Source organism: Panthera onca, chromosome B1 (assembly GCF_046562875.1).
Source record: "Panthera onca isolate mPanOnc1 chromosome B1, mPanOnc1 haplotype 2, whole genome shotgun sequence".
NCBI classification, from domain to species: Eukaryota; Metazoa; Chordata; class Mammalia; order Carnivora; family Felidae; genus Panthera; species Panthera onca.
The window spans coordinates 110,249,141-110,276,341 of record NC_138342.1 but is presented as its reverse complement, the minus strand read 5'-3'; the positions used below and the strand labels follow the sequence as shown (position 1 = coordinate 110,276,341).

The 27,201-nt window shown below is 34.0% G+C and overlaps 1 long non-coding RNA gene across 4 annotated transcripts; it reads right to left on the bottom strand.

Moving 5' to 3' along the window:
* Positions 1-8,398: 8,398 nt before the first annotated feature.
* Positions 8,399-25,924, bottom strand: LOC132692100 (uncharacterized). Of its 4 annotated transcripts, none has more exons than XR_009616174.3 (8): positions 25,777-25,924; positions 24,914-24,936; positions 24,692-24,774; positions 21,542-21,688; positions 20,133-21,352; positions 19,353-19,416; positions 16,438-16,490; positions 8,399-11,003 (listed from the first exon to the last, which is right to left on the bottom strand). It is a non-coding gene; the product is annotated as an uncharacterized LOC132692100 (long non-coding RNA). The 4 variants fall into 4 exon arrangements; XR_009616173.3 differs by having other exon boundaries at positions 8,400-9,478; positions 10,611-11,003; positions 19,353-21,352; XR_009616172.3 differs by having other exon boundaries at positions 19,353-21,352.
* Between the last annotated feature and the right edge of the window lie 1,277 nt (positions 25,925-27,201).

The window sequence follows — 27,201 nt, the reverse complement described above, 5'->3', positions numbered from 1 at the left end:
CATCCTTCAATACCTGTGAAAATAATGTTGCATTTGAATTACTTACATTTGAACATTTTTAAATCATTCAGTTAACAATCTTCCAGGCATCAAAAGGAACATAATGTTTGTTATCTTTGTAATTTTCTCCTGGAGTTTAAATGAATTAATTGATGTCTTCTGGCTATCCCAAAGAACAGTTTTCTTTATTTTATTATTTCATTATTTTATTTTATTTTAATTATTTTAATTCATTTTTTGGCTTGTAAATTAGAGGGTTAAGAAATGTAAAGATTCATTCTTTATAATAAGGAGGAAATCATATTTTTAGGAAACAAATCAGAATTGTACCTCAAAAAAAAAAAGAGAAAGTTAAAGATTGCATTAGCTATTTATTAATCCATTAATAAGCTATCTTATTAATATTAATAAGCTAGCTATCTATTAATATCTATCAATTATAATCTATTAATATGAATTAGATAAACCATCAGATAAGCCTGAAGGAGAATGTCCAGTTTGCATGTTTTTATTTTCTGAAGAATATTTGAACCCTTCACTTCTCAAGTAACACAAGTATTGCTTGTCTCTTCATATGGGTCTATGATATTCAGCTTTAAATCTATTAAGTCATATGTGTAATTAAAGTGTTGCTGAATAAGTATACTGTCAATACTTTTTTTTAATTTTTTAATGTTTATTTCTGATAGAGAGAGAGAGAGAGATCATGAGGGGGGAAGGGGCAGAGAGAGAGGGAGCCACAGAATCCGAAGCAGGCTCCAGGCTCTGAGCTGTCAGCACAGAGCCCATCGTGGGGCTTGAACTCACAAACTGCAAGATCGTGACCTGATCGGAAGTCGAATACTCATCTATCTGAGCCACCCAAGCACCCCACTTCTAAAAATTACTTAAATACTGAGGATACAGTGTAAATAGTACAGTATATAATGGTGACTATTATATGAAATTACTAAGCAAAAATCATGTTTGATTTTTATTCCAGGATCGATCAGTATATTTTAGTGGCTAAAAATTAAATCATTAATAAAACCAAGAAGGAACTCAAAAGGCATACAAATGGGGTAAAACTGCCTTTACAGATGAATATATATGTGTGTATATACGTATATATGAATATATATGTGTGAATAAACGTATATATGTGTGTTTATATGTTTCTATTTGGTTATGAATAGATATAAGATAGCATAGGACAAGTAATTGAGGTGGGTAGTCTTTTCAAGTATGTTCTATGAATTTACCCTCATAAAGTAAAAGTCTCCTTTGATTTTGATGACATATTAAATAAATGTCAGAAAGTAATTTTACCTTTGTTGCGATTAATTTTTTTTTAGGCATAAGAGTAGAAAGCATAATGGGTCATGTTTCAGAAACAGCAACAAGAAAACAAAAACAAAGGTTTAGTATCAGCAAAGTGTCTCTTCAGTTCTTATATTACCTGTGAACAGAGACCAGATTTGGCTCATCAGCTAAAGCACCACATGTCACTGTTAAAGTGACAGAGAGGGCAAATTGTTTCCAGTTGCAATCAATCCTAGAAGACCATTTTTTTTGAAGGTCATAAATATGCTGTACATCTTATTTCAATAATTTATATTGTTATATTTGGATTATAATTCATTTGCATGTCTTCTTTCATCAAAATGAATTTCAGATTCTAGATAGGAGAAAAGAAATTGCTTGCTGTGAAAAAACACAACATATCTTTAGTATTTAATTGGATATATAATGATAATATCTGTAAAACTAATAGCAAAATCCAAATATGCTTTTATTGAAAAGTTCTTTAGCACTCTCTCTTATCATCTCTCATTTTCTCTGATGTACTAGACCTAAATTGCCACTTATAATGTGTGATGAACATACAGAAACTTACATGTTGCCTTTTGTTTTATCTAGGAGCAAGTAGATTGTACAAATAAGCTTGATTGCTCTGTGATAGAAAATGTGACCATCTGTAACAATTCATCTTGTGAACTTATTACATAGATAATTATTATGATTAGTGTTACAATTCAGCAATCAGAAATCTGTACAGGATCCAAAAGAACACAGCAGGATAATACTCCATCTAAATGGGCTCAGGAAAAAATGCAATTTATTTGACATACTCCACAAGAGAGGCAGAATCAATTGGATATATAGCATAATCATTTTTCTCTCCTTCAGTAGTTTGGCACAGGAGAGAGCATCACGCACGGAAGGGAGCTTGTGATACAGAACCATGGTTATTGCATCTGCTTAAGGATAGATCAGTCCTTGGGTACATTCAAGTTATTACTAGAGTTCCCTTTATCTGAACAGGACAGGATTTCCTAAAGACATGCTCCTGGGGTGGCTGGGTGTCTCAATCGATTAAGCGTCCCACTTCAGCTCCAGTCATGATCTTGCAGTTTGTGGGTTCGAGCCCCGTGTCAAGCTCTGACTAACAACAGCTCAGAGCCTGGAGCATGCTTCTGATTCTGTGTCTACCTCTCTCTCCGCCCCTCCCCTGCTCATGCTCTGTCTTTTTCTCTCAAAAATAAACATTTAAAAAATGTTTAAAGAAAGACATGCTCATTTTACATAGGACACCTCTTTGGCCTTTGAATGCTGTCTCTATGTCACTCAGGAAACCAAACCTCCCCATCTCTCTAACCCTACTTGGTTTCAAATGCAGCAATTAAGTTTAGATTGGACCATGTATTTTAGAAGAAAAATCCATCCCCCTTCTGAAGTTCTTGCAGCTGTCATATGAACTATTTTTTGAAAGACCACTGAATCTTAATGTGAGAATTATAAACTTATTTAAATCTTTTCTAGCACCCAATGGTTTTTTGAGTTTCAAAGACATGATAACTTTTATTACCATGCTGATAAAATCTGTAATTGTTCGATTTTAAAAAGCTGTTGTACATCTCTAGTTAATCCACATCTGCTACATTAAATAAGATATGACAGAAGGGAACTTGGCGGGAGGTAGAGAGGAAGAAGGCAAAGGAATCCTAAAGACATGCAGGTAGAAAGTTGTTATCCGAAACATCTGGACTTATTTACTAGGTAGTTGCTATCGTGGGATAGATACACGTTCTATTTACAAACTCCCTTGGTGGAATACAAATAATATAAAAAAAAAATGAATGTCTTTGAAAATGTTAATTTTTTAAAATATTGAGTTATGAAATCATAAAGATGGAGCATCACTTGTTTCTATTTAACAGAAAGCCATGAAGATAAGCAACTGTCCACTAACAATTTTTGAAGAAAGATTAATTTGGTATTTATTCCCTATTGCTAAATGTTATATTCATAATGAAATAACATTTAGTTGGAAAGAGAGAACTTTATTATATACCATTTTCTTCAAAGTATTCCATACATACTTGTTGTCTATTTTGTGACCAGTCTCTTGTGCCTATATTTCAGTCATTATTTCATGAAAATGATGTATGTTTGGGGGCATTATTACATATCACAGTAGTACTTGGGTTTCTTTTTTTTCCTTTTTGTATCACATTACTGATTTTTGAAGAGATTATACATGCACGGGACATGCTTTTTTTATAGGTACGAAATAATTGACAAATTAAAAGCAACACTGCTTCCACAGACATTCTCTTTCTTTACTTGAAGACTAATAAATACAAGCTTGTCTTTTGTTTTCAGGAATAAGTTATCTATTGATTTGTTTCTTTAGTTTTCATTTTATCAAAATTATACCAGCTATTGTTGAAAGAGTTCAATAATTTAATGAATCTTGTACCAAACAACAGTCTCTTTCTTGTTCTACTCTTCCATATCTCGGTTATCAGTCCCCAGAGTTATCACGTTCAGCATTTAGCTGTTTCTTTTGTTATTTACCTCTGTTTTCTAAATTTCATGTGTATTCAATTGTCTCTTGATTACTCAATCATAAACAGTATCTATGGGCTTCCCAAAATGGACAATAGAAGAGAAACCCTGGGCTTTACCCTTCTCTCTTTCTACCAAAGCACATATTACAGAAACGTATGCATTAACATACATATATTTATACACACACACACACACACACACACTTTCATCCAATAGAATGATATAAGTCAGGTTGTTACTGTTTAGTGGTTAAGTCAATAGAATTTGCATTATTGTGACTATGTAAATATTATTCATAGCTAAGCCATTTAGACTATCCCATGTAGTTTATTAAAATTACATTTCATATTTTACTCAATTCTTTGTAGCTCTAGAGTTTAATTTTTCATTTGGTCACCTTTCAGTGTGGCTATCATTAGTTCATCTTCAAATAATCTTTAAATATGTTCTCAAAGGACCTAAACACATTCACATTCAGTTTAACTTTTTCTTGGAGGCATTCATCCTGAAGTCCTCTGTCCTCCAGCATGAATCTGAACCATTTGGTCTCTAGACTCATTGCCTACTGGTCATCCTGGGACTTCCTTCCTTTGCCCATCATCTTGCAAATTCCTTTCACTTCTCTTGTGTGGGAAAGCCCTCTTTCTAGTGTTCCCGCTCTTTCTCTTTCTTGTTTTTCTCACTCAACTAACTATTCAGGGCACAAACTCCAGTAGCTTCCTGAGGATATGTATGTGCATCAAGACCTTAAATATCTAAAAAATCTTTTTTACAAACTTCACACATGATTGGTAGTCTGGCAGGATGTATACACTATCTTGTCTCAGAATTTTGAAGACATTATCCCATATGCTCCTAGCTTCCAGTGAGAAGTATAGGGGCATTCTGTATCATGAGTCCTTATAGGTGACCTGTTTTCTTTTTTAACCCTCCTTAAGAATTTAGGATATTTATATCCACTTTTTTGAAATTTTAAGATGACTGGTTTTGGTATAGATATTTTTTTTTCCAGTCAGTGCTGTGGATACTCTTTGAATGCTTCTGGAGACTATTATTCAATTGTGGGAAATTTGCATGACTGTTAAATACAAATTTCAATTTTTTTCTCTTATATTTTTCTCAAATTCCTGTTATTAGATATTGGTACTTATGAATCCTTTAAACTTGACAAATTTTTCTTATAGCTTTCCTTACCTTTTGTTTTTTAAACTTTCTGGAAATATTCATTAACTATATCTTTGTATCTAGCAATACATGTCCAGAGTTAATTGTTTTTAAATATGTCCTTTATTATAGAATCCTACGTTGTTTCATACAGCAATACTTAAAAATTTTTTCTCTGAGATTTCTGTTTATGAAATATTCTCTACTTCCCCAAATTCCTCCTTTCCCCTTTCTTTGTTAAGATTTTTTTTATGTTAGAGGGTTTCTTCAAATGTCTGATAATTCTTTTTCAACTCCTTATATGTGATAGTGAAATACTAAAATTTTTAGGATGTAAACCGAGGTTTTCAACTACTCTTACGTGCAAATTCTGAAATTAAATGAAATGAACTTATTTTTATGTACCGGTCAACATCTTGCCTTTTCAAATCTTTGTGGGAAGTGGATAACTCAATGTATTTTCTGACATGAAGAGATTACCTTAGTAGAGAAAACAGAGGCATGCATAATTAACAACTACATGGGGTAAGATAAAACAAAATTTTTATTTTGTTTTGATTCTTTTGCTTATCAATTGGAAGCTACTTAGGTGCTAATCCAGAGTGCAAGTTTCCTCTTGCCTCTCAATGTAAGTATAAGAACTTCAGAAGCTTGTATTTTTATGTTAAGATTTATGCATATGATGGCAATTTACATGAGAATAATGAAACAGTGCACAATTAAGGTGATTTTTGTGATTGACTTTCCAACATCGTTTCACCCTAAATGATTTATCATAGCCAATATGGCAATCTTATTCCCATGGGCAGTGATTTGCATACAACCCTATCCTGGCAAATGAATTGTGAACAAAAGTCCTATAAGGAGATTCAAGTCTCCATATAGAATATGGAAAGAGATAATCCTTATTTCACTGGGTATTTTTGTATCTTAATATTTCATCCGAATCTACTACAGTCTTCTTGCAACTATGAACACAAAATCAAACAGAACATGGTAGAGAAGGTGAAAAGAACCTCATGTCTTCAAGTACATCATCGGACCAATATGTCAAACCATCCTGAACCAATGGCACAATATAGTTATATTAGATAATAAATGTTCTTTTAGCAATTTGAGTTGTGTATTCAATTACAAGCATCTCCCATAATACAATAAGTTGGTTTATACTTAACATGCAGATTATAGTTATTGATAGACAACTTACTGTATGAGTATGCTTATTTTCAATGTGAATGGCAAAAGATTATTCATATGTTGTGGTACAATAAAAGTAATTTAGTTAATTGAAGAAAAGAGATATTTCAGGCTATGATAATATTTCTGATTATACATAAATTTGAAAATGTACAGTTGAATGAGCTTTCTTTCAGGGAGATTCGAAAACACAATCCTACATATAAAATCTGAGAGAAAGAACTTCTAGATGGTAGAATTATTATAAATGTAAAATGTAGTACATTATGCTAATGTTTTAAAAATAGAGCCACTTTCTTTCGTCTTTTGTAGTGTCTACCACTTTGAAATAAAGTTACATAAACTATTTTTGTCAGAGTTTTTAGAGGACTGCACTGTTGCATTTTTAAATTAATAAAAAATAGTAGTTGTTAAAATTTATTACATTATTTTTATTTTGCAAGTGTTTTTGAATATTACATATATTACACTTTTAATTAAATATTACATATTTAATCTTCATTATATATATAAAATGAAGCTGAGGAATTATATTATGATTAATATTATATAGATTAAAAAATCATGCAGAAAGTAATTAAGATATTTATACTAAATGGAAAAGTCATGCTTCGAACCAGCTTATGTGGTGATGATCTATTCCAAAGCTTGATAAACTTCAATGATGTTTTCAGTAATTTTTAATGATTCTCCCTATAATACTCTTTTCAAATAAATCTTCATATTAAATACAACATTTTGCCCTGTATTTGCTTCTCCCTCCTCTTTTCAGGTTTAGATTAATTTTGAGAGGGAATCTGGATTAGATAGTAACCCAGCAAATCCACTTAGAGTGGCACAGGTTTTGATTGCAGTAAATAAGTTGTCTTCAAAAAAAATCTACATTATTGTTAGTAATAAAATCACAAAGATATAGATGAATAGAAATGCTGATTCTGTATCCAGGAATCAGTCATTTTGAGGGATTATACCATGATGTAATTTCTTGCCAACCAATTCAGGACTTTACTTAATATCTTCTTAATATAGAAAAGAAAATCCAGTTTCATGAAGAAATGGCAAACATGTCTTTGTGTATTTCAATATATCCTCTATCAGTAGTGCTTTCATTTGTTTAAGCCACACAAAGTTGTCAGTATTTGACCATTTGGGCTTACAAAATGACACTCGCACTGTGTTCAAACGGGCACATTTGGGCCTTTATTTTTGCCAAATCATCTGAAAAGAAAGATACTCAGAGTATCTAAGTCAAATTATCAGCCTAATTTATACTCATAACACTTTTAAAAATAATGATATTTATGTACACAAAACCTAATTTAATTTGGCATATTTAGTTTATGAACTTCTCTCTAATGGAAGACTCATACCGCAGTCTCATAACTGTAAGTAACAAAAGCTTGCTCAAGTACTTTTACCTGTGTAGATGATAAGGTTGTTATGAGAATATCACATCAATTTTTTTTGAGAAATTTAAGGAAGAACATTAGCATCACAATTTAAGAATGCAGATATTTACTTTATAGTATAATGTCAGAAAATCCATAAATAACATCTTTTCTAATTAAATGGCTCATTATGTAAAGAACCCAGGAAAATAACAAAAATAAATCCAGAAAACAACTTTTTAATTAAAACCTAAGTATTAAAATTTTCTTCAATTTTGAAGGCAGAGACCTTGTCCTAATCAGCAGTATATTCCTATCCTTCTCCCACTACCTGTACTTTGTATTTATTATGCACTTCACAGAGCTCTTGTATTATGTTTTGTATAAAAATGTTATTATGTTGTTAGTGATTCACCATAAATAGAAGTTGGGGCAGGCGGTGGGGAGCCTAGATAATAGATAAATATGTTAACAGTATATTTAATACTTTGCAAGTCATAAACTTCACCCATTTGCTTAATATAATAATATGCTTTTTTTGTAGTGTTTTATGTTTCTCTATGACTTTAAGTCACATTATTTTGCTTAGTTTTATTTTAAGGTTTTATACTGCATTTACTTGAAAACTATGTCAAAATCAGTTTTAGGAAAGCATTTCAAAATTCTGCATAAAACAAATAATTACAAAAACATTTTTCTTTATTGTTCATATATCCAGACATTAAAAGTTGGAAATTAAATATATATATGTGTATATATATATATATATATATATAATTCCTTACAATATATTTCTCACAATAACATTAAAAATTCTTCAAATTTTAAATAAAAGCTTTATATAAAGATTAATTCTCCTACCTGAAAATTCATCCTCATAATATAATTTAGTGGTTTTTAGTATATTCGCAGAATAGTGTAGATATTACTATTATCTAATTCTGGAATGTTTCATCATCCCCAATTAGCAGTCTAGGGTTCTAATTTTTTTTTAATTTGAATTTGAATTTTTGTTTTTATTTTTGAGAGAGAGAGAGAATGCAGACTCCATACAGAGCTTGATCCGGGGCTCATTTCCAAGACCCTGAGATCATGACCTGAGCCAAAATCAAGAGTCAGATGCTCAATCAACTAAGCCACCCAGGCACTCCTGTAATATTTTTTTAAACCAAAAACAAACTACACATACAAATGGTTCCCGACTTAACAATGGTTCAACTTTTGACTTTTTGACTTTATGATGGTGTGAAAGCAATACACATTCAGTTAGAAACAGTACTTAAAATTTTAATTTTGATCTTTTCCTGGGCTGGTGATAAGGCAGTGAAATACTCTTCCAGATGCTGGGCAGCAGCGGGCGAGCTGCACTCTGTTAGCCACTTGATCATGAGGGTAAAGCAACCAATACACTTACAACCTTTCCATACCCATACAACCATTCCATTTCTTACTTACTTTCAGTACAGTATTCAAAAGGTTACATAAGATATTCAGCAGTTTATTATAAAATAAGCTTTGTGTTAGATGATTTTGTCCAATTGTAGGTTAACCTAAGTGTTCTTGTTACCAAAACCCAAGTTCGTCTGCCTCTCGCTGGAAAGGCCAATACTCAAGAGATGAGTTTTGATTGGGAAAGAATATGAGTTTTATTCTGGAAGCTGAGACTTCATCTGGGGAGAAGTTGGGCTCTTGTCCAAAGGCCAACTCTCAGGTTTCTGCCTGGCCCAGAGATTTTTAAAGGTGTTCAATCGGTTAAGGGAGTGTAGTGATCTGTGACATTTCTTCATTTCCTGCAGACTTAACACCAGCTACAGCATCATCTCGGTGCTCAGAGGTTGTGCAAGAAAGTCTGTTTCCTTGGTACCCAGAAGTTGTACAAGAGTACTCTGTTCTTTCTACAAAAGAGGGCAAGGTCTACAGATGTACAAAGGGAAGCCAGTAAAGTCATTTGTGCGATCTTAAAAAAGAAAAACATTTTGCTAAAAGATTATTGAGTTAATCAGAAAGCTAAGAGGGATTGAAACAGACTTGCTGGCCTCTGTGGCCTGGCAACATTCTGGTCCTTTATTCCCCAAGGCCAGTAGTCTGCAAATCTCAAAGAAAGTAAATTCAGTCTGTTACAGATCAAGGATCTTAATGCAACAAGCAAGGACTGTGTTAACATGAAGCAAGTTAACCCCTGAGACCAGCGAGGTTGCTGTAATATTCTGTGTACATTTAAGGTAGGCCATGCTAAGCCATGGTGTTTGATCGGTTAGGTACAGTAAATACATTATAAAATTGGGTCATTTTCAATTTATGATGAATTATTGGAAATAATCTTATCATAATTTGCAGAAAATCTATACTTTGTTCTGAAAACAGAACTAATACAAAAACTTAGGTCATCTTGATTTCCTAACAGAAAGCAATTCATGGGAGTAGCAATTTTCCCTCAGATATGTCTCTTCACCAACTGTACCAGCAGTTTTGACTTCGCTTAGAAGAAGACTTCCAAGAGGTAATACTACAAATTTTTTTTCTGAATGTTTTATACTATTTGGACTTGCAATGTCCATCTCCTTAAATATCTTCCTTCTATGTGTACAATAAATGTGGTAATTTAATGCATTAATGTCCCTGACTCTTTACCCTTTCTGTGTCTAAGGATTTTGTCATGTAACTTTGTAGTGTCCTCCCACTCAGCTCTTGAATTGCCATGTTGTTTGCTTTGAACAAAAAGATTTTAGCATATGCAATATAAGCAGAGGCATGAAATGAGCTTGGACTTTAGAGATATTTTCTTTTGTTATCTGCCATTCCCATAAACAAACAAGCAAGCAAACAAACTAAAACATAAGTCTGCCCTAACCTACTGTTCCTCAGAGGAAGATGAATCATATTGATCAGAACCAATCCACAGACTCATGAGTCAGCCAGCTGACCTACAAGTGTATGAGCAAATCCAGCCAAGGTCATCCTAAACTGTCCAGCAGCCTATTGACACCACCTATGAAAGAGCCCAGCCAAGATAAGTAGTCTTCTAACCTGATCAATTCAGGAATATGAGCAATGCATGCTTGTTGCTGTATATGCTCTATTGAGATTCTGTAGTTGCTTCTTATGGAGTAGTATGGTGACAGCAGGTAACTGAAACAGTGAATAACTAATGAGAAATAAAAAGAATATGATATCACTTTAGAAATTCAATAATTTCCCAATCTATGGAAACTTTATATGGATAGAATTTTCTTAAATCATCATAATCAAAATCCTTTCTTGCTATAGCTATAGCAGTATGATTCTGCTGTCAGCACAGATGGAGTGAGCTGCTTAGAGAAGGGGATTAAGGAATTCCCTTAGTAGTTGGCTTAAGAGAAGGACAAATCTTCTCCCTTCAACCAGCAAAATAGCATCGAGTGGGGATATTTTCTTTTGGAGCTGAAAGACAAAATACACAGAAAATAACCACCCTAGAATCAAAGAAGACTTAAAATAAATGAATACTGGCATGGTTGTTATTTATAAAGATAAAAACATGTAGACTACTTTGGATAGTTTCAATGCATTTGACTATACTTCTGGGTGCTTCAATTTCAGCCACATGGGATGAAACATAATACCTACAATGTTAACAATTGTCAAGGCTTAGGTTCTGAGAAATCAGAGTATGGAAGTATCTTAGGCAACCAGAAGCAGAAAAATTAAGGGGTCAATTTGACTCTAAATTACTTAGAGTATAAGCCTCAAGCTGAGGACACAATACCAGTCAAGAAGTACAAAACACTTGCAAGAATGAAAGTAGGAAGCTGAGATAGGAGTTCTAAGCAGTGGAGACCCGGAACCAATGAACGAGACTATCTGGAGTGAAGCAAGATCTCTTGGGCTATTGGCACAAAGGAGAGACTGAAAACTCCATGGCTTTCTTTCATAAAACTCTAAGTGTTTGGTATATGCTGGTCTAAAATCGCAATTATGCCAAAGTATTTCTTCAAATGACATAATTCAGTTGCAGCAATTTTCACCCATGCATATAAATATGAGCATTTAGAAGGCCTTGATCTTCACAGTTCTGGATGGTCTAATACATATTAGAACTATCCTGGCCACTGTCCACGGAAGTGGACATATGTTTATAGAGGGTCTGAGATCCTAAATGAAACAAACTCCATAGCGACAGTAAGAAAAAAATAGGAAATTAATATTATAATTCAGCTACAATGTAGGTTAATTTTTTAAGAGTCAGTTGGGGAACAAATCTTTATTGTTGCACTGTTTCAGAATCAAAAAAATATGCTGGAAGCAAAATTAATATTTTGCAATGCAGCCTATTTGTAAGTTGGACTGTAAATATATAGCTCTGTCCACTAATGCTTTCTACCTTACTGAGTACATGGTGTTGTATCCTGGCTGTGTTTTCTGTCCTCTGGGAGGACAGTACAGTAATTACTAAGGCCACTTAAGGACCATAAATGAAAGTCATTCAGTTATGATATTGATTCATTCATTAGTTCATTAATGCTATGAATATTGCCTGAGTATATACTATGTGCCTACTATCATAAATTACATGATGTCAGTATTCTAGAACTAGGAATATCATCCTATGAAAGGTATATGTAGTGGAAAGATTAATAATGGCAACATATATATAATTTAAGAAAGGATAAGTACTACAAAGAAAAACACAATGAAAGTGAGTAGGTACCTGGAAAATACAGTTTTATGCATAATGATCCAGGAAAGCCTCTCAGAGGAATTAATATTTTGACATAAATTTGCAGAAAGTAGGATAATGATGGAATTGATCCTAGAAAAATAGTATACTAGTCAGAAGAAACAGTAAACCCAAATACCCTAGTAGGAACACATGTGGTTTTTCTGAGGAACACTTAAAAAGCCAGAAAGTCATTCAGGGCCCAATATCCTCCCTCAATTTTTGAAGTACAATATTCTCATCTAAAAGAAAGGATGAATCAAAGGAAAGATTCAGACATTAAAGTATATATCCAATTTAGAATTACTTGTCTTTAAAAAAAATTATTTCTATTTTGTCCTATAATAATGAAACTATCTTAACAAGCAGTTCAATATTCAGGTCCCATTTTTCATTAAAATGATTATAATGCCAATCCTATTTAAGACATTTGGCCACTCCAATGTTTGGGAAAGCGCAATCTCAAATGCCATGCTCACCCACAACAACGAATTACTCCATAAATATAAATGTTGGATTTTTGAGCAGTGATTAACTCATAGTATGGTTCTGTATGCTTTGATTACATATACTAACATATAGCCCTATAAAAATGATGTCTATTTTCCTCATATAACCAATTCCAAATTCCTCCTAATTAAAGACAAAACTTCACAAAATGGCAGTTAAAGCAACAATTAATCCATCTCCAAAATAAAAGTAAATAGATTACTTAACCAAGAGAACAATAGATTTAAACTGAATGACAGTTCAGAGTTAACATATTTTGCTACTAGAAATATACTCCTACAAAAGGTATGAAACATGTCTTCTTTCCTAACTCTTTATTCTTCCAACCCCACCAAAATAGACAGTACCACACACTCACCTGCCCTCTGGTTCAAAGAACCAGAGACTCTACCAATCAAAAGCCTGTGCATTAGTCTTCCCACTCTATGGCTAATGTGCTATGCAAAACATCCATTCATATCCTCTTATCAGTTTGAACTCAATGATTGTCATGAGACCACACACACACACACACACACACACACACACACACACACACAGGGCTTACATTGTATCTTAGGAGACATTATCTCAACAATGAAAGTACTATAGGTAGAGGAAAAGATAAAAGGGACTGTGATAGTTTTTCATATTAACCAAAAGTTCAAACTGCCAGAAAACTAGGCTATGGTTTTTGTTTGTTATTATTATTCTTTGTGTTCTTTTCTTGTTTTCCACTTCATCTCAAACAAACAAAAAAAGCTACACTAGTTGTTTGGCTATTAGACCATGTATACTGGACTAAGAAGTATTTGGGAAGAGAAGTAGATATATGTGAAAAATGATTATGAGTATCATCAAGGTTAGTCATCTTACATGCTGGTAAATGGCTGGTAAGGTGATCTCTTTTTACTAGTAATGGATAGAGAGAAACAAATACATGTGCCTGAGAAAAAGGAAAAAAGTGAGATGTATTACCCTGCAGATGGGCATAACTCTGGATAGAACCTGAGGAATATTAGACTTGAACCACCCATTTAGATGTTAAAAGACCATTCAATTTCTAATACTGATGGGCGGAGCATCTTAAAAATAGTCTGGGGAGGATAGAGTGGTGGGTGAGAGATGAGGCAGAATGCAGGAGACCAAAAATAGTAGAAGTAACATTTACATTGTAGACAGCAAGATATGGGACTGACACTGTGGGCAATCTGAAGAGAGGGTGGAGGAAAAGCTGAGAACAATTGAAAAACCCTTCTTTGAACACACACAAAAAAAAGATTAAAACCAATCAAAGTAAACTATGTATAGAGGATGAACAAAATAAGTCTAAACTGGAAATAATTCCAGTCTAAATGGGAAAATAAGTCTAAACTACAAGAATTATTGGTCAATTAGAACAAAAACAAAATTATAATCAAGAAGAAAAGCTTTTTCCACCCAAAGAAAAGAAAATGTGGATGAGTCACGCTAATTCTAATTTTGATTAAATACGGTGGACTAAACATACGTTTCTGCTTCTATTCACAAAGAGCCACTGATATTATAGATAATTTGGGAAAGGGAAACAACACAAGAGGAAGTGAAACCTCCAACGTTCTGAAGGTCGGAAAAAGACAACCACCTGATGTTCTGGGGATACCTGGAAATCAAAAAGCAGAATGGATTGAATAGCTGGAGAATGATCTGAGGAAACCAAAATACTAGTTGTGAGAGTCCTCCCAGTCAAGCCCAGAAAGGCAAAACATTGAAAATGGCAGCACATACTAGATTTTTTAATTTTCTCCAATTTCGAATGGATCATATATTGCCCATTTATTTGTTTTAAATGAAAATTTCTTACCATGAATTAAATCAAAATGTCCTGGGCTTTGGAACTTGAAAACTCTTTTGGGGGAGCTCTGCAAGTGCATGTGCATATTTAAATTCCTCAGGTGATACTGAAGGACATTCCTGGTTATAGTTCATTACCTTCATGAGCAGTTGGAGTTGCTTACCACCAGCCCCTATCTTGAAGTAAGCTAATTAATCATTTGTTGAGTAGTATGTGAGTTTAGGTGAGGTCACGAGTTAAATATTTTTATTTACTGTGGGGAATAAGCTTAGGAATTCCCTGAGCTTGCACCGCTGGGTTAACAAGGCATAAAGAAATAGAAAGCCACAAGATGAATGCATCCAAGATTAGGCAAACAATATTAGGTAAAAATAATGGTCTGTATATTCAAAAATATACAAATAATGAAATGTACTTTGACATCTGTCAAATACAAATTAAAGAGAAACTCAGTTGAAAAATCTATATTTTAAAAGTTTTAAAAAATAACCTTCCATATTAACAAATTTTTATAAAACATATAGTTTCATAATACAAATATAGATATTCATAGGATTTAAATTACTAACAGCTTTAGTTTTCCTTATATATGCAAAAAAATGGAATGAGTTTAAATTCCTCTTTCCCTGCCCACCCCAAAACACACACACACACACACACACACACACACACACACACACACAACATAGCAACAAGAAAAAACAAAGACAGATACAAGGTGAGTATCCATTTTGAACCATAAAGGAGATGCTGGCCATTAAATTACACAATTGGAGTCATGGCTAAGATATAAAAGTGCAATGCATTATTATCTTCTGTTCATTATCAGTCAGAGTTAAAGAACCCCAAAATGAACAGAACTTCAAACTGTATTTAGACATTAGGAATCCCTTACCTTCTAACTATTGTTTACAGGATTCAAATAAGGAAAAGTCTTTGCAGTGGTGTTACTGACACATATGTCATAGTTGGGAGGAAAATTCTAAAATAGCAATCCTCATTTTGCTTTAGAATTGAAAACTAATAAAAACAGGTCCACATATGAAAAATTCTAAGAACTAATCTCCAGAATTTATTGAGATCAAATCATGTGAACCCCCACCCTGGTTTTTCCAATTCCCTAGAGAATCCCCCTACCACTGGCTTTGTACCTGAGTTTTAAAATTCAAGATTTGAATTTAATTCACTGAGCTTAAAAACAAAAGCTGTTATAATCTTTGCTTTGAGGATTTTAAAGAATTTGAGTTTTGTGGGAAGATTCTTCAACATTCAAGATTTGAAAAGTGTGAGAATTGCCACCTTTATTAGTGGGACCCTTTTCCCAGTGTTGGCTTAGGACAACGTTTCTCTTTCTTGAGTATGGATCAGAATCATTTGGAAAGCTGGCTGAAACCTAGATTGCTGGCTCAGATCCTGTGAGTTTCTAATTCAGGAGATCTGGGGTGGGCCCATAAATTTGCATTTGTAACAAGTTTCAAGGGCTGCTTATACACTTGATACACAGAACAAACTTTGAGAATCACTGGTTTAGGGTATGTATCCTTTAATTTATCAGCTCAAATTACAGACACAAGAAAAATAATTTGGGCTGATTTGATCTATATTTCCATCTCCAAAGAGACATATAGGTCCACATACTCTTTTATTATAGAATAACAAATTTTACTTCTACTAGCAAGTATATGTTATGGTACGTATGTGTTTCTTGCAGAAAATGAAGTAAACCTGTGAATATTATCAGTGCTATTATACTCTAAAATAAGGCAATATTTTAGATTAGTAAATTGCTAGTTTTTAATTTTCTGTGTACTTTTAACTTAAAATGAAAATCTTACCTAAGATGATCTCCTGGGACTTTCCATTGACATCCTTTAAAGTGACTCATTGGCTGAAAATGCAGAGGTTAATCATTTTGATTAATTTCTAATTAGATCTACCTGTATTCCAGAGGAAATGATCAATGTTACCATTTGAAGAGGGCAGGCTAAGATCCAGCAACACTTCTAGAACATTTGCAGTTAATTTCTGATGGTTCAGTTTATGGACCTCACTGAAAAATGGTAAAACTCTCTTATTCCATCACAACTCATTAGAAAGTTTTTTTTAATAGAGAAAGCAAATATTTAATACTTTACCATTGTATCTTATTTTTTACTTTTTTGAAAATAGTGTTTAAAATCACTCAAGTTTGTAATTACTGTGAAAATTATTACTGAATACAGTGAAAGATAATCTCAACCATATGTACCAAATTTTTGAAAAAATCAAGAATTTCACTTGCAGATTAAATTTTAACAAATTTGGGATACTGAAAGTAGAGCTGGAATGGTTTTGAAATCTGAAATTGATTTACTTTCAAGCAACTTTCAGTTTGATTCTCCTAGGCAATTTACAACAATTTAGGGATGTGGTTATACCAAGTATTACTGCAGAGACTGAGGGAAATGCCAGAAAACAATTGAATTCCATTTTGGGGGTAAGGGGAGTATTTTTACTAAGAAAAATAAAATCAACCTAGGACAATATTGTATTTCCCCAGTGCTGCAACATGGAGAATGAGATCCCATGAATAAAATCTTGTCAATCATTCCAGTTAAATATTGTAGTTTTGATTATTTTGATTTTTAAAAAATATAACATATAAATATATGAAACATACCATAGGATACATGGTGTTTTCTAGTTTTACATAGAATTCCAAATTTAAAAAAATGAGAATAAAAATAGTTTTGTAAAATTTTACAATGTGCCCCAGTAAATGTAAACAAACTCAGAATTAAAATATGGCTTCCATAACCAGGTAATAAACTAAGCATGATGATATTATTGTTACATATTTCTACAGGAAGGAACATTGAAGATATGACTAGCAGAAATTAATTCTAAAACCTCCAAATATTAAACCCATACCAAAAAGTCTCATTTGTATCTGTATTTCCTATATATTTACAACTCTACTCTTCCATCATTTCCTTTAGTCTGGCTATTGATAACTTTAATTTTATTTATCAAAGAGTTAAAATTTCAGTTCTTGTTAACAATGGATTTAAATCCTCATCCACAAAATACTACAAAATTCTTCCAAAAATCTCAAATATAGAAAAATTGTCTACCTTTACACAATGACCCTTCTGCCATGTTGACTAAAACAGTTTCTGCACACACTTGACAAATCTGGATTTTATGTGTTGTCTATGCTTAACACAATTTCCCAGTAGAAAAATGTAGTGGTACATTTGAGTGAATTTATTATATGTTAAATTCCCCTTCCAAGGTTTCTGAGCCAGCTGATGGGTCTTGTGAAATATACTGATCAGATATGCCTTGAATCAAAATCACGATCCTCTTGTCAGATGCAATATAACTTTTTCATATACTTTGAATTACTGTGATTGAGACTTTTCTGTTTTGACGAATCTGTTTGTGCCTTTCTCAAGGAGTAGTTGGTGTCTCTTTAACACAAACTAGAGGTCAGGGCCTCACCTTCTACCCACTGATCATAATTGTCTTTCCATCCATCAACATGTATCCTCAAGAGAAAATGCATAATTCAAGTTACTGTGACTACACATACTAATTGTGGTCTCATAAAAATCTATCCCTTTTAATGTTATTCCCATGTGATAGCTATAATTTGAAACTTCTGTTTGAAAACAGTGTTGATGGTTCTGTGATGGACCCAGTTTCTTTAAAGTGTTTAAAACATTCAAAAAGAGTTTTTGTATAACTTCTGAGTAGAATAAACTCAATTATGTTAATATCACAGGAGCCAAGAGAGAAAATAGAAAGGTAAGGTGCATATGACAAAACCAATTAGACTATTGATCCCAATCACAAGAATCCATCAGCCTGCACATTTCTAATGGTTTACAAAACATACCACAAAAAGATTTACTGAGTCCATATTTTTCTATATTATTTATTCTTTAAACCAGTTTTACTATGTTCTACTTATTCTGTCTTAAGAAATAAATGTTTCAAAATGTCCATCCTATTTCTTAATAATATCATATATGTTGAATCAATGGTCTATATCTCAAGATCAGCCAAAATGACAAATTAATTGGCCATATATATGGTTTCAGTTTTATCTTCACTTTATTTTGCATGGGTGTACATCTTTCTTCAATTACACTTTCACCTTTATTACTCATGTTTGACTTAAAGTGCCTTGTCAACCATTTGAACTCTCATTCAAAGACTGAAAGTCTTGCACTTTCTGAAACTCTTTTTTGAAAAGTCAGGCAGAAGCATTTGGCATCATTAAGTCATTCCACTAGAAAAGCTTTCTAATTTGTGTACTTTTATTAAATTGTTCTAGGGTGGACAAGATGTTCCCGCACTCCCAACACATGAACCAACGTGAAGAAAGTCATAACTACATATATTGTATCAGACATCCAAGTTCAGTTCATTTCCAATGACTAATATCTTAATAGATCAATAAAATTAACAAATTTCTTACTTACAAAAGTCCAAAACATTGTGGTATGTAAGGAAAACTCTACACGGCTTTTCTCATGCTTTCTGAGCTATTCCATTGGCAAATCCTATTGGTGTGTGTTTAACGCCAGTAACAATTTGATAAGGCTACTGCTAAAGCTCTTATATAATCAGAAGTACCATGGAGACTGATGTTGCTTTAGTTTTCACTGGATTCTGCAAGGTGGCATGATATTGAGCATACGCTGCTAACTTAGCAACTAGGCCTGTTTCCGAGGAAGTCTTGCTTTCTTTGATGGATGCTTACCTGTTATCTGAAGTCTGGCCAAAACTCTTGGGAGTTTGATGAATATATTCTTGAACATGAAACACTGCAAGAATACTTTGTTTTAGAAGAAAAACATTCTGTACACCAGCTATTCTACAGTGTGCTAGCAGCTTTGCCAGATCTATCATCTGGATATGTATAGGTTGTCAGTTAATGTTTTATAATTGTGATTAAAAGGTAAAGAAGCAACTTCTTCGTCTTTCTCATCAGAGCTTGAGCTGCTACTTGAATCCTCCCACAGCTACCACATAACTTTCAAAAATCTTAGGTAAATCTCTTCCTTACAGATCCTTTCAGTCACTTTTCAAAAGGCTACAGGGGAGATGGTTGCTTTGGGTAAACTTATATAACTCTTAACATCTCTTCTGACTCTAATCCTTTATGTTTTCTGATGGCGTCTCAAGAGTAGGGATTGTCCATGCCAGGGCCACTGACCCCTCTCCCCATTCAGGGGGCAGACTCTTCTCCTCAAGACTGTATGACTTCAGCAGAGTTCTGCTGGACCCCTCTAACTTCTTTGATTGTTTCAAGACAATGAATCATATAAATATTATTTTTGTATTAGAAAGTCATTTATTAGTTATCTATTGATACATAACAATTTAACCCCAAAACTTAGCTTAAGCCAACATTTATTATCTCACACAGTTTCTACAGGTCAGGAATTTGGAAGAAGCTTAGCTACGTGTCTCTGAGGTGAGTCTCAAATAAGGCTGTGAACAAGCTGTCTACTAGGGCTATAGTTACCAAAAGACTTACGTGAGGATGAGGGATTTACTTCCAAACTCACTTGACTGCCGGCAGTAGGTCTCAGTTTCCACTGGCTTTGGACAGTAGTCTCAGTCCAGTTGCCACATGGACTTCTCTGTAGAGTTTCTTATCTCATGGTGGAAATGAATCAAGAGGAAAAGGCATGAGAAAAGGCATGGCCAGGATGGAAACTGTAGTGTCTTTTATGACAGAATCTCAGAAGTGACACACAATCAATTCTGCTGAGTTCTATTTACCACTCAAACTTAGCCTAATGAAACGTGGAAACAAATCACATAAGGACATGAACATAAGATGTGGATAGCATTGGGAGCCATCTTGGAGGCTGGCCATTATATCATTTAAGCATAAGTTTAAGATGTTAATATTCCCAGTTTTTAAATATAATTCTTCAACCATTCTAGGAAAAAGAAATTTTAAGAGCATTATAAGCAAAAAATAAGAACCAATAATTGATTGAATTAGATGAAGAAAAGTAGGAAATTTTAAACCTAGAAGATATAGAGATTTTGCATCTATGTTTAGGACTGTGATGATATAAAAACATCAAGAAAGCTGATTTGGACAGACATAAATGAATTCTGTTCTGACAATGGTGTCACGTAACAATAGCTACTCAGGTAATATATATTTGTATTTGGAGATTTAACACTGTGTCCTTCAGACACAAAAATGAAACTTTGGGTATTTTTATAGTATGGACTCTAAAGTGGGTGGAATATAATCTATAAACAGAGGTGGGAACCAAATAATTAAGAAACAGAAGGAAAATTATTGGAAGAAAAGAAAAGGCCAAAAAAAGAAAAAAAAAGACAATACATCTCATGGATGAGACGGAAAAAGGCAAATCACTACATTTTGGTTCATGGTGTCATGAGTAGAAAGGAAGTTCCAAGAACCAGTTTATAAACATCAAGGACAGACTCACATCCCCAAATAAGAAAACTGGTCCCTTGTCAAGCTGTCATGAACTGAGTGCTACTTACCTCTGGCATCCAGGGTTCCCACAATATTATTAACTGAGATTGATATTTATGAAGCTTTCATTCCCAGTTTGAAAAGAAAATAATTTCTCCAAACTTTTAGAGCAGTAAACAGCAAATGTAATCATAAAGCAGATCGCGTAGCATTCACCTTCTGTCAGCACGTCACTGCCTTCAGCTGTAAAACTGATTGACGCGATTCCAAATGGAAAAAGGTATGGGAGTCTGAATATAAAAGGAAAACATTTGACTGTGGATTCAAAATATATGAGATGAGAAAATATCTGAATATATATACTTCTGCTTAACATTTATTGAAACAAGCTAAGATATTAATAACATTTTGATTTAAATGTCAAGTGTCTTTTTATGCTATGTTACAAAGGGCTGCTATTTATTTTATCTTTTTCTTACCCAAAGTCAACTTGAAGAGGCAGGTGTGAAATTGTCTCTCCTCTTGGCCATTGCAGGATTACTTATGGAATGTCTTCAAGCAGCCCTTTCCCCCTAACTCCCAGACCCTCTGGAGACATAACTGGGAGCGTGGAGTGAGGAGTTGCCCTGCAGGAAAGTGACAAGCTGTGTGAGCAATCCACTAGTCCCGGACAAAGGAGGGGACAACTGAGCATTTAAGCCATTCAATATCAAGATATCAAGATATCTCAGAAATCTCAGAGTTCCTGAACCTAAATACAGAATAACTAGTAAGTTATATGGCTGGTTTCAAACCCAGGTATACCTGATTCCAAAGTGCATGCTTTTGGCCCCCACCTGACAAAGGATAAACATTTAAATAATCACTGCTAAGGGTGTCTGTGTGGCTCAGTGGGTTCAGCATCTGACTCTTGGTTTCAGCTCAGGTCTTGCTCTCAAAATTTGTGAGATCAAGCCCCCAGTCAGGCTCTGTGCTGATAGCATGGAGCCTGCTTGGGATTCTCTCTCTACTTCTCTCTCTCTCTCTCTCTCTCTCTCTCCTCTCCCTTCCCTCTTACCCACCTTGCATGCTTTCACTCTCCCTTTCAAAATAAATAAATAAACTTAAATAAATAAATAAATATTCACTGCTAACATGATTAAAATTAAAAAGTGAAAACTGGAAAAACACAAAATTATTAATGACAAAAATAATAATTACTGCCATCATTGCTTTAATAACAATAAATATACATTAAGTACCAGTATATGACCAGGGCTCTTCCATAAATGATCTCATCCTATAGTCAAACATTCATATAAGGCTAGAATAACCTCATTAGGGTAATAATTAATAATCCTTATTAGAAAAATAGTAATAGTTACTTATAATTAATTATCCTTATCATCCAAGAATTACAGATGAGCAAAGTGAGGTACAGAAGGTTGAAATAATGGACCCACAGTCACATAACTAGTAAACAGAGGAGCTAAAATTCAAAACCATGCCTGTATGACTGCAGTTCCTACATATTTGAGCCCTAATCTGTAGAATTCTACTGCCTGCCACCACTTGAACCCAACTGTTTTCTTTCTCAACGAGGCTCTTATATTTTTTTTGTTTCTCTGTATGTGTACTCAAATAATTGTATTCAGGGGCGCCTGGGTGGCGCAGTCGGTTAAGCGTCCGACTTCAGCCAGGTCACGATCTCGCGGTCCGTGAGTTCGAGCCCCGCGTCAGGCTCTGGGCTGATGGCTCGGAGCCTGGAGCCTGTTTCCGATTCTGTGTCTCCCTCTCTCTCTGCCCCTCCCCCGTTCATGCTCTGTCTCTCTCTGTCCCAAAAATAAATAAAAAACGTTGAAAAAAAATTTAAAAAAAAAATAATAAATAATAATTGTATTCATATTAAAATATTCAAAAGTAGTATTCATAATGTACTTAACATTTTGTGCTGCTTTTTTCTTCTAGCCTTCTCTCATAAGCTTTTCCTATATTCTCCTTCAATTGCCATAATTATATTTTATTTTATTCATGCATAACATTCTATACAGTAATGTTCTAAGACTGAAAAAGCCATTCTTCTATGATTTGACATTTCATTTAGCTCGCATTCAATTTTTGCCTGACATAAACAATTCCATAATAAATTTATACATGTAACTTTTTTTAGTTATCAAATTATTTTCCATGCTAAATTTTCAGGAGAGATTCTTAAGTTAAAGTATATGAACGTTTGTGCGACTTCTTATACATAACAAAATGCTTTCTTGAAACCTCACTGCAGCATTCTCCAACACTAACATCAAAGAAAAATATGAATAAAACAACTATTAAGAGAAGTAGTTTTGTTTTTATTCATGACTATATATATCCCGATGTTGCTGGAATGGGCCCTGAAATGCATATGGTTTGAGAGTGTGCATCCAGTAGAAATTACGAGTATATGGAGTTGCCATGTTTGCTCTGTACCCTGAGCCTGAGCAGCACATGTGACTAGCTTGCCAAGTCTTTCTTGTAATCAGAAGCCACTGAAGAGCACACCTAACTGACCCCGAAGTCAATGGGGAACACTCAACCTTGGGCTCATTAGCATCATGCCATAACCAATAGAGCTAATTTTCCAACTAATGCATCACAGCAGGTACTTAATAAGTTCTTGTTTACCATCTAAGGTCTTTTGCTCGATCCCATATGCCCACATTCTCTCCTGCTCCTCAGAGTCCCCAGTAACCTCAAACTACAAATCTTACAAACACATTTTCATTTTCTCTAAGAGCTTCACAAAGGCCCAACTCTCTTAAAGATATTTTGATTTTAGAAAGTACAATGCATGGATTTTATTTTGCCAACATTTTCTAAGCTAGTATTTTTATGATTTTATGACCTTTTATACATGGCATTTTACCTCATCTCTCTTGAATTTCTGAATTTGAAACTGATTCTCAGTACTGCAAACTCGGACACCATTCTAATTAGTGACTATATGCAATAAAATGTAAGTATTTCATATACTTTGACAACTTAGTTTTGGAATCAGTCTTACTTTGGTTATTTTCTTAGGTAACATCATTTTTTCTTTCTTAGTTGAGTCACTGCAGCTTTGGGGGCACAAAGAATGTGCTCTCTTGATTAGACATTGACCTTCTCTGCAGAGTGCTGATAGAGTATTGGAAAGATATTGCTGTCAACCAGCTATTCAGAGAACAACCAGTGAGGAAAGAGCCTGAGCAGAACATGAAGAGACTATAAATGCTGTTGAGAAATCATGAAAAACTGCAGAAATAATTTAGGCATTTTTGCAGAAGGCTGAGTTCCTATATTGTGTGGGTAGATTCAGGGGCCAGGTACATTTTGTTTATTGCTGCTAACATGGGGACTCATTTGAGGTACAGACACAGCTGTAATATTAATGTAGATGTCAATATGTAGACAAAGTATATAAAAGATGTCGACTGATGACATTAAGTATACATCTGGTAGTAAGCTGAAATCTGATCTCTACTTCTACATTTGTATGGACTTGCTCATAATATGGGGACTACAAGTGCTTTTTTCTCATTGAAAAATAAAATATTTTTCTTGTTTTTGACACATGTGAACTAAATATAAGCAGCATTTAATTATGGTGAATTGATATTTTTAATACTTACCTGAAAAAATCTGATTTGAAATGGTCTTCAATGATATACTCAGACCAAACAATCTGTTTCCAGGACTATTTTATATTCAGTTCCTACAAGGAAGCAAGCAAGGTATCAATTTCAATGCAGAATCTTCTACACCACTGTGATCTTATTACATCACCTCTTGATTATCCACAGATTACACATGTTATAAATAAGTTATGACCATTTGTGGTTTAATCCTCTTACCTCTGAGTTCTGGTCTTAGGCATCTAAAAAAAGGGGGGGGGTGTTGAGAAAAGAAGACAGAGGATAGAGAGAGAAACAGAAGAAGGGACAGGAGAAGAAATATTTATTTATTATACATATTTTTATAATAGTTCATATGTGTTTTCACATGTTATTATATTGGCTGTAGTATAGTATTCATCTAAGAATTACTTGAAGTTCACACAGATTTGAACTCTAACATGAATTTGTGGGTATTTATTATTACATCATGGTGTGAAATATATTGGTAAAGTCTCCAAACAACAACAAAAGACCCCTAACACATGGTAGTCTGAGAAGTTGATATGCCTGCTCTCAGTATATAACAGTTACATAGAAATGTAGAAAAATTTTGGTGATCAGATTATTTAGGCTTTTGCAATTCAAAGTATGTTCCATGGACCAGCAGCATTACATTACCCAGGAGCTGGTTAGAAGTACAGAATCACAGGCCCTGTCCCAAATTGACTAAATCAGGAATAGCACTTTAATAAGATCTCCCAGATGATTCATATGCTTATTAAATCTGAAGAAGAATTTATCTGGGTGGATCTCCTTATTTCTAAGCTGAAGACACCAAAGGTCAGAGAGAGTAGATCAGTTGTGCAAGTAATGCCATTTAACAACACAGTGAAGGATCAAAATACAATCTATTCTCATGAAGCCAAACCCAGGGTCTTTCCGCTAAATTGCACTTGTCCTCTGAACTACTTTAACACACACACGGACATACACCCTTTCCTTTCTTCAAAGTTGTACCAATGAAACTGATTTATAACTGACCCCGTTTTACAGAGAAATCAGAAGCCATCCGTGGCAAACAGACTTATATTTGTCCTTACCTCTCCTCCCTCTTTTAGGCAACATTAGACCTGGTGTCTCTCTTCTTACCCAATCCACTTCACCCATCTGTATTCAGAAGCCCATCCTCCCCAACTTCTCAGGAATTTATGCTCAGAAAGTCTTCTTCATACAGACTCCATAGCTCACTCACAACAACCTCCTTCCCATTTCAACTTCCTTCTTCTTGTAACAAACTATGTCTTCATTTCCTTTGGCAACTAAGCCTTTTGAAATACGTTTTTTCCATGTTTATTACTTTCATGAGCAAGAAAACTACATGTTCATATACCAAAGTCAAGCTTACCAAACAATAATTCAATTATATGTCATTGTTTCAAACACAGAATACTGCTATCTTGTGGATGCCAATTGATAGCACAGAATTTTCCAAAACGGGTGCCGCAACACATTTGTTCTGGGAAAAGCCAATGTGTTCCTCTCAAAAAGGCCAACTACCTGCATGGTAGGTAGTAACTACCCCCAAACACCTCCACAAAATGCAACTCACTATAGCATCCATATAGACATTAACACTGACTTTAGCATGTTCTAGGATTTGTGCAGTACTGTGATAAACCTTTTAAACTTTGTTTTCTCAGCATACCCCACACTTATTTAATCATTGTTAGTTTGCTGTTTTGTTTCACTTAGCTTTTTATTTCCAAGGGACACCTCATGAGACAATGTTCTGTGAAATATCAATTTTCTAAAACTGTATTACAAGTCTATAGAATATTTTTCAAATCATATCTGTGTATAAAATGTTTGGCTTATTTGCTGCTACAATCTTTCTTATTAAATGTTGACATTGTCATGAATATATAGAAGATTTAAAAAACATTTTTTTTACATTTATTTATTTTTGAGAGACAGAGAGAGACAGAGCACAAGTGGGGGAGGGGAAGAAAGAGACACAGAATCTGAAGCAGGCTTCAGGCTCTGAGCTGTCAGCACAGAGCCCAACGCGGGGCTCAAACCCATAAACTCTGAGATCTTAACCTGAGTTGAAGTCGGCCTCTTAACTGACTGAGCCACTCAGGTGCCCCTAGAAGATTTTCATATAGCAAATCTAAGGGCTCATTTTAGTACATATGAAGTATCAGTAATCCAGATACAGTAAAATCTTGGTTTGCGAGCAGAATTCATTCCAGGAACATGCTTGTAATCCAAAGCACTAGTATATCAAAGCGAATTGCAAAAACCATTGGGTCATTCGTGATAATGTGACACTGGCATCACATACTACTACTCATATTGCAATACAGCACTCATTTATCAAGTTAAAATTTATTAGAAATATCTGCTCATCTTGCAGAACACTTGCAGAACAAGTTACTCGCAATCCAAGGTTTTTACTGTATTTTATTTAAATTATTTACAAATAATGTAAAAATAGAGTGCATGTTAATATCAGGTAATATGTT